Source organism: Gymnoscopelus microlampas, assembly GCF_963454915.1.
Source record: "Gymnoscopelus microlampas genome assembly, chromosome: 1".
In the NCBI taxonomy this organism is placed as follows: domain Eukaryota; kingdom Metazoa; phylum Chordata; class Actinopteri; order Myctophiformes; family Myctophidae; genus Gymnoscopelus; species Gymnoscopelus microlampas.
Window position 1 is genome coordinate 41122759 of NC_139962.1, and position 15571 is coordinate 41138329.

The 15571-nt window shown below is 42.2% G+C and overlaps 1 protein-coding gene and 1 long non-coding RNA gene across 2 annotated transcripts in view; both read left to right on the forward strand.

Moving 5' to 3' along the window:
- The window catches only part of esrrga (estrogen-related receptor gamma a), a 205803-nt gene that overhangs the window by 20761 nt on the left and 169471 nt on the right, over positions 1-15571 (forward strand). The gene's annotated exons all lie outside the window — the stretch shown is intronic.
- On the forward strand, positions 4934-6322 carry LOC311047543. Its single transcript, XR_014601012.1, has 2 exons — positions 4934-5263; positions 6224-6322. It is a non-coding gene; the product is annotated as an uncharacterized lncRNA (long non-coding RNA).

Below are 15571 nucleotides of genomic sequence, written 5' to 3' on the forward strand. Positions count from 1 at the left end.
TTTGACGGAATCCACAGCCGGATGTTATGTTGCTCCATTACACAAGGACAACATCCTGGAGAAAACCTACAGTACACTCACACAGCGGAAAGCTAATAACTTAGGTCATAGACACAGCTTTGTCATTGTGAAAGATGAATACACCAAATTATTCCAGCCCTGGAAACATGGGCTTATTACAATATGTTCTTAACAGATGCATGGTTTGTTTGAATTGGCATCTAATTTGGCTTATTTGAATCACCCCCCCCCCCCCCCCATAGAGTGAAATACAAGAGGTGAGATAAAGTGATCAATCAAAACCAAACGTCAAATGTTTGATGGTGAGCACTCGTATTTAAATAAACCACAGCTTGGTCAATTCTAAACCGATTGTTATAATTTAAAGTTCTCTATAATCTGGGACATTTTCATTAGGTGTATCAGTCATGATTGTATTGTCTCTCCATCAAACGATATGAAGTGGTTATATATATATTATACTATCTGCGGATCGTTTCTCTTAGCCAGTGGAGCTTTAGTTACCGTGAGCTGTGTTTTTAAGGTTTCGAGGCCAATAGGCTCGAAGCCTTATTGCATTCCTTGGCTTTCATTATTATTAGGTTTCGAGAGCCTGTAAGGCTTCGAAAGCTATTACATCTCTACACTTTCATTATTATTATTCTTCCGCCGGTTTTGCCAGTTCTGGCCTAACCGCGTGGTCACTTTTTATGAAATTCGGCAATATGGTAGAGGGCTATGCCAAACGGCGAAAACCCGAAACTCACAAACATTGGCCAAAGGGTGGCGCTGTAGCACTCAATTGAAATATGCCAACTTTGAACAGGTACAACTCATGCCCTGTTTGACCCACAGCCATGAAACTTCGATGCACACATGCGTCTCCTCATGCCTAACAACTTTCACACTCTGACTTTTGACCTCTGACCTTTAGATCTCCCACCATTTCGAATTCTATGAAAAGCAGTAAAAAGCAGTAAAAAAATCACTTCTCCTGGGATTTATGAGCAATCTGTACGAAACTGTATACACATGAACTTTGGACCAATGCCGACAAACGTAACTTAGCGGATTTTCCATAAGTGAAAACGTTAAGCTTTTATAAGCCAATGAAAATTGCAGCTTTTTTTAAATTATTCATCTGCCCCTAACACATACATGCAGACTCACATTTGTTTGACACTTTGCAATATTGTAGAGGGTCCTTCCAAGTATCACTGAAACCAATCTTACTCCAATTGGTCAAAGGGGGGCGCTATAGCAATTTTTTGAAAATGCAAACTTTAAACAGGCAAAAGTCATGCCTCGTTTGGCCGACAGCCGTTAAACCTGCTTACACATGTGCCTTGACTCATGAGGAACACATGTATCACTTTGACCAGTAAGCTCTGCCCTTAGATTGTCTGCAATTTTGAGCAGTTTGAAAAACATTTAAATCCAGGATTTCTGAGCAATTTGCGTGAAAGTGTGTCATGTGTTTGAACTCCCTTTTCACTGGTTCAGGTGTGTAGGTTCAATAGCTTGATAGCTTAATCATCTGCCTTGAAACCACAGGGTTGCTGGTTCGAATCCCACCTCAGGTAGACTTCATTATAATTGCATTGCACACAACATGACTGTATCAATGAGGAACATATCTATCACTTTGACCAGTAAGCTCCGCCCTTAGATTGCCTGCAATTTTGAGCAGTTTGAAAAACATTTAAATCCAGCATTTCTGAGCAATTTGCGTGAAAGTGTGTCATGTGTGTGAACTCCTTTTTCATCAGTTCGGGTCTGTTGGCCCAATGGCTTAATCATCTGCCTTGATACCACAGGGTCGCTGGTTCAAATCTCACCTCATGCAGACCTCAACTCAATTGCATTGCACACAACATGACTGTATCAATGCATGTGCAATTGTTAAAGATAACGAGAAATGCATACTTGAAAGTAGTTATTTTCAATGTATGACGTAATTCATTTGCCCTTTTGTTTTGTGTTGTTGGATTCTCCTTTCTCACTATCTGATGCTGTCGATTCAATAGCTCTACCAGTAGAGTGTGAGCCTCATGTGCCGAAGGTCCCTGGTTCAAATCCCACTGATTACAGTTTACATTTATATTGCATTATACAAAACATGACCCTGTTAATTCAGACATGTGCAATTTTTAAACAATAACATGAAATGCTTTTTTGAGAGTAGTTGTTTTTTATGTATGACATACTTTCTTGTGAAAATAGCCGATCTACAATCTCACAACTTTTCAGATAGCAACGCGTTGTGAGCTTTTAGGTCGACTATTTTCACTAGTTTCCAGTCCGAGGAGACAAAAAAAAAAACTTTATTGGTAAATGTTTTGTGAACCAGTGATCTACAGTAGTTAGCGAAATAGAGGCTTGGTTCATAATGGACGGAAAAACCTATAGATATCAACAGACACCACCAGGGAGGCCATATCTCTAGCTCAATGAGAAGAGAGGCAGCCTGTGAATCCATAGGTTGCTGGTTCGATCCCTGTCCCCAACAATGCGTTGAGGTGATCATCATTTGGAATTCCCCCTATTCCCATGGATTGGATCCACCCCTCTCACTCATCACCAATCACACCTGCCACATGCACAGTACAATTTTTAGGTACTTTTACTTTACTACTCTACTCTACTACAATTACAGCAGATGACAGCTTTAGTTACTTGTTACTTTGCAGATGTAATTATTAATACAACACCTACAGTAACCACATACAGCCGATCTACAATGTGACGCGTTATGAGCTTGTATGTATATAATAAGCAACCCATGCTGTATGATAACTTACCACATATGAAATCCAATTCTGTCTATCCAATGGCTCAGTCTGTACTGTGGCCATAGCTGAGTGGTTAGTGAGCCCACCTAAGGAGCCAGAGGCCCTGGTTGCCCCAGGTACGATTCCAGGCCAGGCCAGCAAATGCGTCGATGAAATGAAATTTGTCCCTGAGCTAGACTCTTAACCCCTAATTGCTCACAGGCCCTCATTGGAAACAAGACCGCAAGGACTTTCATGAACGGACCTGGAATTATCCTTATCCTTTACACTGTCTACCCACAAGTCTATAGGTCCCTGGTTCAAACCTCAATTTAACCGGTCCAAATATAATTTACTGAACAAAAATCATGACTTTGTTAATTAATGCATGTTCACTTCTTCTCTCTCGCTCTCTCTCTTACTGCCTCTCTTTCTCACTGCCTCTCTCTCTCTCTCCCTCTCTCTCTCTTTTCTCTCTCTCTCTCTCTCTCTCTCTCTCTCTCTCTCTCTCTCTCTCTCTCTCTCTCTCTCTCTCTCTCTCTCTGTCACTGTCTGTCTGTCTGCCAGTCTGCCACTCTGTCACTGTCTGTCTGTCTGCCAGTCTGCCAGTCTGCCACAGTCTGTCTGTCTGCCAGTCTGCCACTCTGTCACTGTCTGTCTGTCTGTCTGCCAGTCTGCCACTCTGCCACTCTGTCACAGTCTGTCTGTTTGTCTGTCTGCCACTCTGTCACAGTCTGCCAGTCTGCCAGTCTGTCACAGTCTGCCAGTCTGCCACTCTGTCACTGTCTGTCTGTCTGCCAGTCTGCCAGTCTGCCAGTCTGCCACAGTCTGTCTGTCTGCCAGTCTGCCAGTCTGCCACAGTCTGTCACAGTCTGCCAGTCTGCCAGTCTGCCACTCTGTCACAGTCTGCCAGTCTGCCACTCTGTCAAAGTCTGCCAGTCTGCCAGTCTGCCACTCTGTCACAGTCTGCCAGTCTGCCATTATTCTCGAAACCGCTCATTGCTGCTTGCAGCTATATTTATTATTATTATTCTTCCGCCGTTTTTGCCAGTTCTGGCCTAACCGCCTGGTCACTTCTTATGAAATTCGGCAATATGGTAGAGGGCTATGCCAAACGGCGAAAACCCGAAACTCACAACCATTGGCCAAAGGGTGGCGCTGTAGCACTCAATTGAAATATGCCAACTTTGAACAGGTACAGCTCATGCCCTGTTCGACCTACAGCCATGAAACTTCGATACACACATGCGTCTCCTCATGCCTAACAACTTTCACTGTTTGACTTTTGACCTCTGACCTTTAGATCTCCCACCATTTCGAATTCTATGAAAAGCAGTAAAAAGCAGTAAAAAAATCACTTCTCCTGGGATTTATGAGCAATCTGTACGAAACTGTATACACATGAACTTTGGACCAATGCCGACAAACGTAACTTAGCGGATTTTCCATAAGTGAAAACGTTAAGCTTTTATAAGCCAATGAAAATTGCAGCTTTTTTTAAATTATTCATCTGCCCCTAACACATACATGCAGACTCACATTTGTTTGACACTTTGCAATATTGTAGAGGGTCCTTCCAAGTATCACTGAAACCAATCTTACTCCAATTGGTCAAAGGGGGGCGCTATAGCAATTTTTTGAAAATGCAAACTTTAAACAGGCAAAAGTCATGCCTCGTTTGGCCGACAGCCGTTAAACCTGCTTACACATGTGCCTTGACTCATGAGGAACACATGTATCACTTTGACCAGTAAGCTCTGCCCTTAGATTGTCTGCAATTTTGAGCAGTTTGAAAAACATTTAAATCCAGGATTTCTGAGCAATTTGCATGAAACTGTGTCAAATACATGTTTGAGGCCCTTTTTCACAGGTTCAGGTGTGTTGGTTCAATAGCTTGATCGCTTAATCATCTGCCTTGAAACCATAGGGTAGCCGGTTCGAATCCCACCTCAGGTAGACTTAATTATAATTGCATTGCACACAACATGACTATACCAATGAATACATGTGCAATTGTTAAAGGGACACTTCACCCAAAACCTTTTTTCATGAAGTCTAGGACCCCATAAACATGATCCTGGTGTTTTTTTTGTGTTGTATCTGTGTTTTTAGATTTTTGATCCGTTTGATCCGTGAGACACGGCTGAAAGCGTCAAATGACGCGGAAAATGACGTTTTCAGCCGTGTCTCACCTTATGTCCGAACTACATACTGCAGGTGACTACAGGTGTAGTTCAAACCCAAACCAACGCCCATGGTTCAAAGGACCGGCCCCTGAGGGTGTCTCCCAAACATTTCCCCACTCGGCAACTCCCATTAGCTACCTCACACATGTACTGTCATGGCGTGTGTAAACATATCAGAGTTATACTTTAGTACCCGGACCCACACGCAGCTAAGGCGGGCAGTGAGGAGCAACAACCCGTCGGGGATGTTTCTTAGTGGAACTGACAATGTACACGGACCGTGGACGGTGGACGCTTGTCTCTCGAGTAAGTAAACATGCTGTAAAGTTGCCACTATCACTATAATCTCATGTTGTATATCCCTTGGGTAGACTAAACTAGCTTGTGGAGCCTGGCGTGAACGGAACGTTTGTCATTGTTGACTTTGATGTAGCCTCGGTGTTGGCACTTTTTCCATTCACAGCCCTTTCATCTACATAAACGTTCATATTTCAAATATAAAATTCTTACCCCGTGGCCACAGATGTTACAATTGGAATCGGATGGGTCTAAGTACATGTATCTTCCATATTGTTCAATAAAAAAACATTTAAATCCGAACGGTGGCCATTTTCTCATAGATGTTTAATGTATCAGAGTGCAATACACATCCCAACCGATAGGGTCGCGTAATTGAAAGCATAAGGAGAAAATGGCCACCGATTGGATTAAAATGCTTTTTATTAAACAATACGGAAGATACTGGTACTTAGACCCACCCGATTCAAATTGTAACATCCGTGGCATGAGGTCAGCACTTTATATTTGAAATTTGAACGTTTATGTAGATGTACGGTCTGTACATGTAGAAAGTGCAAACACCAGGTTGAAGCTCCGCCATGACTGACATGTTTCGTCCCGACTGACGGCCGTGTGCGTAGAGTAGCACAACGTCACTTTACTTACTGATTGCGTTCGACTCGTTTCACTAAAATTAAAACGGACTGCGGGTAATGGGAGAAGACAAGTGTCTCTTGTTCACAAAAAAAGTATGGTTACATGAAATTAATTAATCTCTGTGCAGGGAGGGAAAAATAAAAGGGTGCGTCGTTTGTCCCCGCCTTATAGCAGATCTACAAGCTCACAACGCGTCGCGGACTCAACACTTTGTGAGCTTGTAGGTCTGCTATTTTCGGTGCGCATGCAACTAAGAACAAATTATGTATCACGTCGGATGATATCCATGTAAACTACAAGTCTAATCTAATGTGTTCTTTCCAATGACAGGACAGAAAGTCGTCATCAGCCTGCAAAAATGGAACTGCTGTTGAAGACCTGGGACTACAGCCATATATATTATTTTTCTAAATAAAACGGTTACATTTACACACTGCTTGCTCTACTCATTGGTATATTCTACATTGTGTAAGCATTTATAATGACAAAATGTATGAACACCCAAATCTATAAGGGTTCTTTTGAACTGTTTCATGATATAGGATAGGAGATGGTCTTTCATTTGGCAGAATATGGTACATAATTACATGACTTGTAAGCATTACAGATATAATAGTGAAAAACTCTTGTTCATTCTCTTAGTATTTACTTCGACATGCAATCATTATTTTTCTGGGGACCCCAGCACGTTGGATTCAACTTTACTGGTCTTAGATACAATAGGCTATAGTAAAACCTAACATTATCCATATACACCAATTGAAAGCATGAAACTGTCTCAGTTGAAAATAAAAAGAAAACGATTCGGCTGTGTATGACAAGAGTATTTGAACATTAGCATGTCATCTATTCTAAAGTAATGGCCAAGTTTAGTCCAAAGAATATAACTGTAAATGACAGTGAAACATTATGTTCTCAGAAATAAGGAAAAATGCATGACATGAGTATGAAACGTTTTGTTTTATTATATTGTTGACTATGCCTCAACGCCATGGATGTCCCGACTAGATGGACATCACCAGCACCGGACTGTCTTCATGGTGGGAACTGGGAAGGAATGTTGAACACACACACACACACACACACACACACACACACTTTGTGCTACTCTGCTAATTTACACATGATATTTAGTTTGCTAAAAGATGCAATCGATACAGAATACAATACAACAGCAGCGAAGATTGAGTGTTGCCAGATCTTGTGAGAGAAATAAGCAACCAGATCTATGAAAACAAGCCCAAAAGAAAATACCTTTAGGCCAAGAGCACTTGAAACCTAGACATAGGCTATTTGAAAATTGCCGATCTACAAGCTCACAACGCGTAGCGATGTGACGCATTGTGAGGTTGTAGATCTGCTATTTTCTAAGAAATCTTGAGTAAAAAAAGCACTAAATGTATGGAATATTTTTGAAACATTTTAACAACACAAATCTGGTACAGGGGTCCTTGGCAGAAATTATAATTTCAGATGAGGGTCCGTGGACAAGTACACAATTATTTTATCTATGTATTTAAAAACAAGCCCAAAAAAAGTAACCCTCAACTACCAATATTTACAAAGTCCCAGAGTCGCTTATAATAAGCAGACATGGCAACACTGGTTGATGACAACATCAACATGTGTTGATGTTGTAGTGAGAACTGGGAGGGGAAAGTTACAATGTAGACCACACCCCCACGCATTCTCCCCTCCCATCAAGGAAGGGCAGTGCCCCAAAGCATTATGGTCATTGTAGTAATACTGCAGTCCAGTCAAACCCCAGTCAAAAACACATACTTCTATATTGTTCTGGCCATAGGGTGCAAATGTCAAAATTTGCTGCTGTTATCTACTACAAATATTATACTACAAAAGTTCTTCCAGGGGTGAAGTGCTCCTTTAAAGATGACGAGAAATGCATACTTGAAAGTAGTTATTTTCAATGTATGACGTACTTCATTCGCGCTTTTGTTTTGTTTTGTTGGATTCTCCCTTTTCACTGTCTAAGGCTGTGTATTGGATAGCTCCGCCGGTAGAGTGTGAGTCTCATGTGCCGAAGGTCCCTGGTTCGAATCCCACTTATTACAGTTCACATTTAAATTGCATTGTACAAAACATGACCCTGTTAATTCAGACATGTGCAATGTTTAGACAATAACACGAAATGCTTTTGAGAGTAATTGTTTTTTATGTATGACATACTTTCTTGTGAAAATAGCCGATCTACAATCTCACACCTTTTTAGATAGCAACGCGTTGTGAGCTTGTAGATCGACTATTTTCCACTAGTTTCCATTCCGAAATATATTGAGCAGTTTGAAAAACATTTAAACCAAGGATTTCTGAGCAATTTGCGTGAAAGTGTGTCATGTGTGTGAACTCCCTTTTCACTAGTACAGGTCTGTTGGCCCAATGGCTTAATCATCTGCCTTGAAACCACAGGGTTCCTGGTTCGAATCCCACGTCATGTAGAATTCATTATAATTGCATTGCACACAACATGACTGTATCAATGAATGCATGTGCAATTGTTAACCAGTAAACTCCGCCCTTAGATTGTCTGCAATTTTGAGCAGTTTGAAAAACATTTAAATCCACTATTTCTGAGCAATTTGCGTGAAAGTGTGTCATGTGTGTGAACTCCCTTTTCATCAGTTCGGGTCTGTTGGCCCAATGGCTTAATCATCTGTCTTGATACCAGAGGGTCGCCGGTTCAAATCTCACCTCATGCAGACCTCAACTCAATTGCATTGCACACAACATGACTGTATCAATGAATAAACATTCAATTGTTAAATGAAATGAAATAAATTCTTTATTTTACAAATAGTGTTTCTTGAGGTTAGGTCGTTGTTTTACTGAGGTTAAGGTTAGTCAGGGTGGGTATAGAAAAGAGCTATCTAGTCAGCAACCTTCCTCCTATTTAGGGGTGGCTATAGCTGAGTGGTTAGTGATCCTACCTAAGGAGCCAGAGGCCCTGGTTACCCCAGGTACGATTCCAAGCCAGGCCAGCAAATGTGTCGATGCAATTTGTCCCTGAGCAAGACTCTTAATCCCTAATTGCTCACAGGCCGTCATTGGAAGCAAGACTTACATGAATTGTTAAAGGAATTATCCTTATTCCCATGGATTGGATCCACCCTTCTCACTCATCACCAATCACACCTGTCTTCACTCACAACTCATTAGTGGCCTGGTGGCTTTTTATTTGAAATTATGTTTATTTTTTCAAATATTTAAAGGTAGGGTAAGTGATTTGCATTGGTTAAAATAATTGTTAAATAGCTCTATATTCTGATAGTAGTCATTGCTATAGAGTGTTTGTTCAGTATTAGGAGTCTCCTTGTCTCTCCAGCTCTTTATTAAACAGAAAATGCATTTTCGTTTCAGTTTCAGTTTCATTTCCAATTTTATCCAACCAGGGCAGAGAACTCAATCAGGATATAGATTAAACAAGTGAAATTGGAAGTGATGACACTAAGAAATGAGCAGGCAAAATTGGAACTGGAACACTATCGAAATTAAGCTTAAAAATGGGTACTTTCTCCTGATTGGTTGAGATTTTGACACCTACCGAAACATTTATTTTCTGTTTATTAAAGAACTGGAGAGACGGGGAGAGTCCTGTTACTGAAAAAACACTCTATAGCAATGATTACTATCAGAATATAGTATTCTAACCTTTTAACAAAATACTTTTTGTTTTAACCAAAAAATATCACTTACCCTACCTTTAACTTTAAGCGCCCAATGCCACACTATTGGCCATGGCCATTTAAAGGGTAGCAACATTAACAAACAAATGAGTGTATACCTCTAACAATGCTCTATACACCAGGGAACCAGACTACTCATATGCAGTGTTGCCTTTGTCATGACCAATGCACAGTACAGTTTTGAGGTACTTTTACTTTACTTTCCATTTTTGTTACTTCTACTCTACTACAATTACAGCATATGACAGCTTTAGTTACTTGTTCCTTTGCAGATGTAATTATTAATACACCTACAGTAACCACATACAGCCGATCTACAATGTGATGTGCTAAGAGATTGTAGATCTTCTATTTTCTGAAAATTTGAGTACTTTGGTACTCAAAGTCCCCTGTTCAAGCCTCACCTCATGCATGTGTTGTGCTGTGGTGTAACAGGCTTGAGTAATACACAGCTTTAGAATGAATAAAGCCTATAGTATATAATCATTTTTCCATGTTGATTTAAATGACATGAGTGTTTATTTCCCCTGAACTTGATGTCTATTCTAGTACAGAAGGTATTGTATCTATACTATCATATCTACACAATTTCTATTTTATTAAAATTCACTGTCTGTCTGTCTGTCTGCCACTCTGTCACTGTCTGTCTGTCTGCCAGTCTGCCACTCTGTCACTGTCTGTCTGTCTGTCTGCCAGTCTGCCACTCTGTCACTGTCTGTCTGTCTGCCAGTCTGCCACTCTGTCACTCTGTCACAGTCTGTCTGTCTGCCACTCTGTCACTGTCTGTCTGTCTGTCTGTCTGTCTGTCTGTCTGTCTGTCTGCCAGTCTGCCAGTCTGCCACTCTGTCACTGTCTGTCTGTCTGCCAGTCTGCCAGTCTGCCAGTCTGCCACTCTGTCACAGTCTCTCTGTCTGTCTGCCAGTCTGCCACTGTGTCACTGTCTGTCTGTCTGCCAGTCTGCCAGTCTGCCACAGTCTGTCTGTCTGCCAGTCTGCCAGTCTGCCAGTCTGTCACTGTCTGTCTGTCTGCCAGTCTGCCAGTCTGCCACTCTGTCACAGTCTGTCTGTCTGTCTGTCTGCCACTCTGTCACAGTCTGCCAGTCTGCCAGTCTGCCACTCTGTCACAGTCTGCCAGTCTGTCTGTCTGCCACTCTGTCACAGTCTGCCAGTCTGCCAGTCTGCCACTCTGTCACTCTGTCACAGTCTGTCTGTCTGTCTGCCACTCTGTCACAGTCTGCCAGTCTGCCAGTCTGCCACTCTGTCACAGTCTGCCAGTCTGCCACTCTGTCACAGTCTGCCAGTCTGCCACTCTGTCACAGTCTGCCAGTCTGCCAGTCTGCCACTCTGTCACAGTCTGCCAGTCTGCCATTATTCTCGAAACCGCTCATTGCTGCTTGCAGCTATATTCTTTTGCTGTTGTTTTTCCATCTTCAAATCATATAATGCCATAAAAACAGTGTGAAATTCCTTTTTGTTACTAGTGTGGTAGTTCCGGGAGAAACAGGAAACCGGTGCATTTCCATTTTCCGGCCGGATGACGCCATTTCCGTGGGAAAGACGCCCCTGTCCACTTTCAATAGAAAAGATGTTTATAAAAGGCTTTCGGGGGTGAAATTCATGGAATGGGTGTTGTGAAACATTTGCCACTCACAAAAGATATAATTAAATTCAGTCTTTATTCAAGACACACACAGGGGGGTCCATAGTGAAGAAGATCTTTAAGTCACTTCTGTCAAATATATTTATTTATCACTTACCCGGTCTTTATTTGCCTTTGTTGATAGGAGTCCCTGAGACTCAACTGCTGTATCTTCCCTATAGGCATAATATGGCGACTGACCAAGCGGTAAAGCTCAAGCATTACTGGAGGTGGAAATGGCTCTGCGAGCAACCATGTTGCTGAAGGAACCACATGGAAATAACTCCCCCACCACACACAGCTGCCAATTATTTGGTCAAATTCACGAGGATTTGATCCAGTAGCATAGAAACCAAAACAGTGACATTTGCTTCTTACCAACAAAAGAGATACACGCCAGCGGGAACTTCTGTATAGCATCTATGTATATCAAATATAAAAATCCAGTCTAATATCTCGCAACTTTTGATTGGGTCCGCTTGTGTTACTTTGAGGTGTGACTGTGGATGTGAAATTTATAGGGACCAAATGGCTGATGTGAACCAGTGGAACTGTATTGAAACCCAGATCAGCTGTTGGTGTTTTTCGCCATGAGGTTGGCTGGTGTTTGTCTGAACAAACAGGCAGGCACTCCCCAAATCCCAGGCAGAGTTTAAACACACACACATACACATTACACACACAATGGAATTCATGGTGTGTGTGTGTGTGTGTGTGTGTGTGTGTGTGTGTGTGTGTGTGTGTGTGTGTGTGTGTGTGTGTGTGTGTGTGTGTGTGTGTGTGTGTGTGTGTGTGTGAACAAACAGAAGATGAAAGGGAAGTCTGTGAGGGGAAGAGCACGTATAAAGATCTGCTGTTTTATTAATGAACCTGGAAACAGACTGGGATTCACTGGGCGTGTGTGTGTGTGTGTGTGTGTGTGTGTGTGTGTGTGTGTGTGTGTGTGTGTGTGTGTGTGTGTGTGTGTGTGTGTGTGTGTGTGTGTGTGTGTGTGTGTGTGTGTGTGTGTGTGTGTGTGTGTGTGTGTTTGCGCGCACACGCTTGTGTTTCCCTGCACATGCATTGGACGCTTGAGACAAGAACCAAGGTGTAGGTGCACAGGAGCGTGCACACACACACACACACACACACACACACACACACACACACACACACACACGCTCTCTCACTCTCACTCTCACTCTCTCTCTCTCTCTCTCTCTCTCTCTAATAAATTCAGCCTAATTCATTGTCTCTTCTCTCTGGGGAAGGGGCAGCATTCTGATCCTAGATCTGCCTGATCCAAGGAAGCTTCAAGTTACCTTCACTAAATAATTGATGCCCATTCTCTCTCTTTTCCCCCCCTCTCTCTCTCTCTCTCTCTCTCTCTCTCTCTCTCTCTCTCTCTCACTTGCACTTGCTCATTTGTTTCTTCCATCACTTCATCCCTCTTTCTCTTTTCCTCTATGACTAAATCTCTCTCATTTTAGTCTCACTTCTTCCCTCTTCTTTTTTTAACACACACACACACACACACACACACACACACACACACACACACACACACACACACACACACACACACACACACACACACACACACACACACACACACACAGAGACACGTGCGGACAGAGACAAGCATAGCCTACAGAGCGTGTAAGTGTTTGTGTGTGCTATAGGGACATGGTCCCACTAACAAGGGGTTAAGTGCTCTCTTTCTTTCCTCACATTCATTTTCTCCATTGCTTTCACTCGGACTGACTTGCAATTCCCATTCCTCTTCTCTCACCTGACCCCCCCTCTCTCTCTCTCTCTCTCTCTCTCTCTCTCTCTCTCTCTCTCTCTCTCTCTCTCTCTCTCTCTCTCTCTCTCTCTCTCTCTCTCCCTCTCTCTCTTGATTATTTTCTCTCATTTGTATCTTTTATTTTGCTACAGATATGAGACAGGAGGAGAGGAGAGGTGTCACTCTACGACACTTATTGTGTCTCCTTGGGTCTCAACCCCTTGACCCTATGTTCCAATTAGAACGCACACACACACACCCACACACACACACTCACAGGAGCCACAATCTATGTATTTCTGTCATGACCTCTGTGCATTTGTATGTGTGTGTGTGTGTGTTAGGTTTTAGTATTAGGTTAAGATTTATTAAATACATTTTACATATTAAAGCACCATTATTAAAGGAAGACTTCACCCATTTTCAACATTTCTTCATAATTTGTCCTCACTAATGCTCATGATGATATGGCACCATTTTTTGTTTACTCACTCTGTGTCTCAGAGGTTGGCTTTGGACAGTTTAGAAACCTGGCTACCAGGGACATCATTGATGAGGAATCCAAGCTAATTAAAACTGCAGGCCTCTTATTCCTGGAAAGTTAATGAATGCCATTGTTCTCACGTTAATAAAAATCTTCATAAAAAGCGTAGAAATCTTGTTTAAAAAAAAACAACTGAAAACGATGATGTCACTGAAAGGTGGGTTTCTTAAGTGTACACACCTCTCCTCAGAGTAGAAACATTTCATAATTGTTTTGCATGAGCATTAGTGAGGACCAACTACTGTATATGAAGATGGGTTGAAAATGGATGAAGTCGTCCTTTCATTTGTTTGGTAAAGTATTAACTAAATAATATATTTTATTATATTGATTCAAAGCATAAATTATATTTTCAAAGATGTATTTAGAGCTGTGATAGTGTGAAAATCCTTGGTCACCGCAAAAGGTACCCCTTTCACGTACCATATTGATGAGGATGGATCATAACCGAGTCCCGCCCTGTACAATTTCTTTCAAACATAGCTTTGTGGTACCGTAGATTTGTTGTTTGATGACTCATGGGAGAAATTACGCTTCTGAGGCTAAGTTTGCCCTAATGGTGGCACTAGAGGAAAGGCCATTGGATCACCAAAATCAATAGGGGCCATCCTCTGGGGAACATGAAGGTGCACAGCTAACTCCATGTGGAGTGTTTGAGATATCTTGTTTGGTACGAAAGTGGTGGATGGACAGACTGACATCGCCATCCTTTAGAGCCCTGCCGCTCCTTTAAGAACGACAATGTATTGATTGATTGATTGATTGATTGAATACTTTATTAGTCAGAAATGTAAACAGCACGTGGTATGATGCCTCCTTTCAATGGAATTTGCGTTTACCTCCCCTTGTGGTCTCCTGATGACGAGCATTACTGATATTGTGTGATGAGGATTACTGATATTAAAACATTACTGACAATTATTTTCCAATATCGGGACACCTTGCCCCGAATATGTTACAGTAATAAATGTATATTACATAAATATTATGTTATACTGTAGAGATGAATATGTTATTATACAATTTTGGGAAATTGCAAGTGTGGTTGCCCCGACAGAAGTTGTGGGTTGCAGCCGAAATTGGCTAATGGTAGGGCCGGATGGCGGGCGGACTCGTACACAACCATAAACAAACCTGATACGCCCATATACGTATACTAAGCATATCACTATGACTCTAATCTCTCAAGAACAGATTCTGCTCTCCACTTGAATCTGTCGGCGGGGTTCGTCATATCGTGTACGCACTGGCCTACAAGTGGGCGTGCCTTCAGATCAGGAAGCAGGCCGCGCTTTACCCAATCAAATGTAGTGGGCGGGATTTACGTGTCTGCCGATCCTTCCCCACTAGAAACAAACCGAAACTCATTTAACAATAGCGTCCTCGGAGCAGACAAAACCACGGAAAGATATTCACATTTTAACTTGCTCTTTCATCATAGAAACAAGTGGGCTTATAACCAAAACGATCCATGTTCTCTGGGAGAAGTGGTGTTAGTGTTCCGTGTAGAAATATTGTTAGTGGGAATAAAAACATAGTCGCACCACCGGAAGTGAAACGCTGAAGGCAGACCAAAACCCCGGTTTCCTTGCGCACGGGTGCTCCATTTTGCTCCCCCCAGAGCTAAGTGAAATAGTAAAAAACAGCAGAGGGCGTTTTTTACTTTTTTATTTGGCGATGGGTTCCCAGATTGCTATGACTCAGACGTAACCATAAACAAACCCGATATGCCCATATAGGCATATATGGGGATCCAGCTGTCCAGAGCCACAGATCCGACCTTTATGCCTATAGACGAATCCACAGACGCGCTGCCTGTAGCTGCCTGTAGGCGGCCATTGCTGCGGTGTCGCGGCCGCGGAGCGTTGACACCGCAGCAATGGCCGCCTACAGGCAGCGCGTCTGTGGATTCGTGTATATGTGGTCATACACATATGTGAGACCGACCGACTTTAAACTCAGCACGCGCATCGGCAAGGATATAAGGGATAAGGACTGACAGATACAGAGATCGCCCTATATGGGCATAA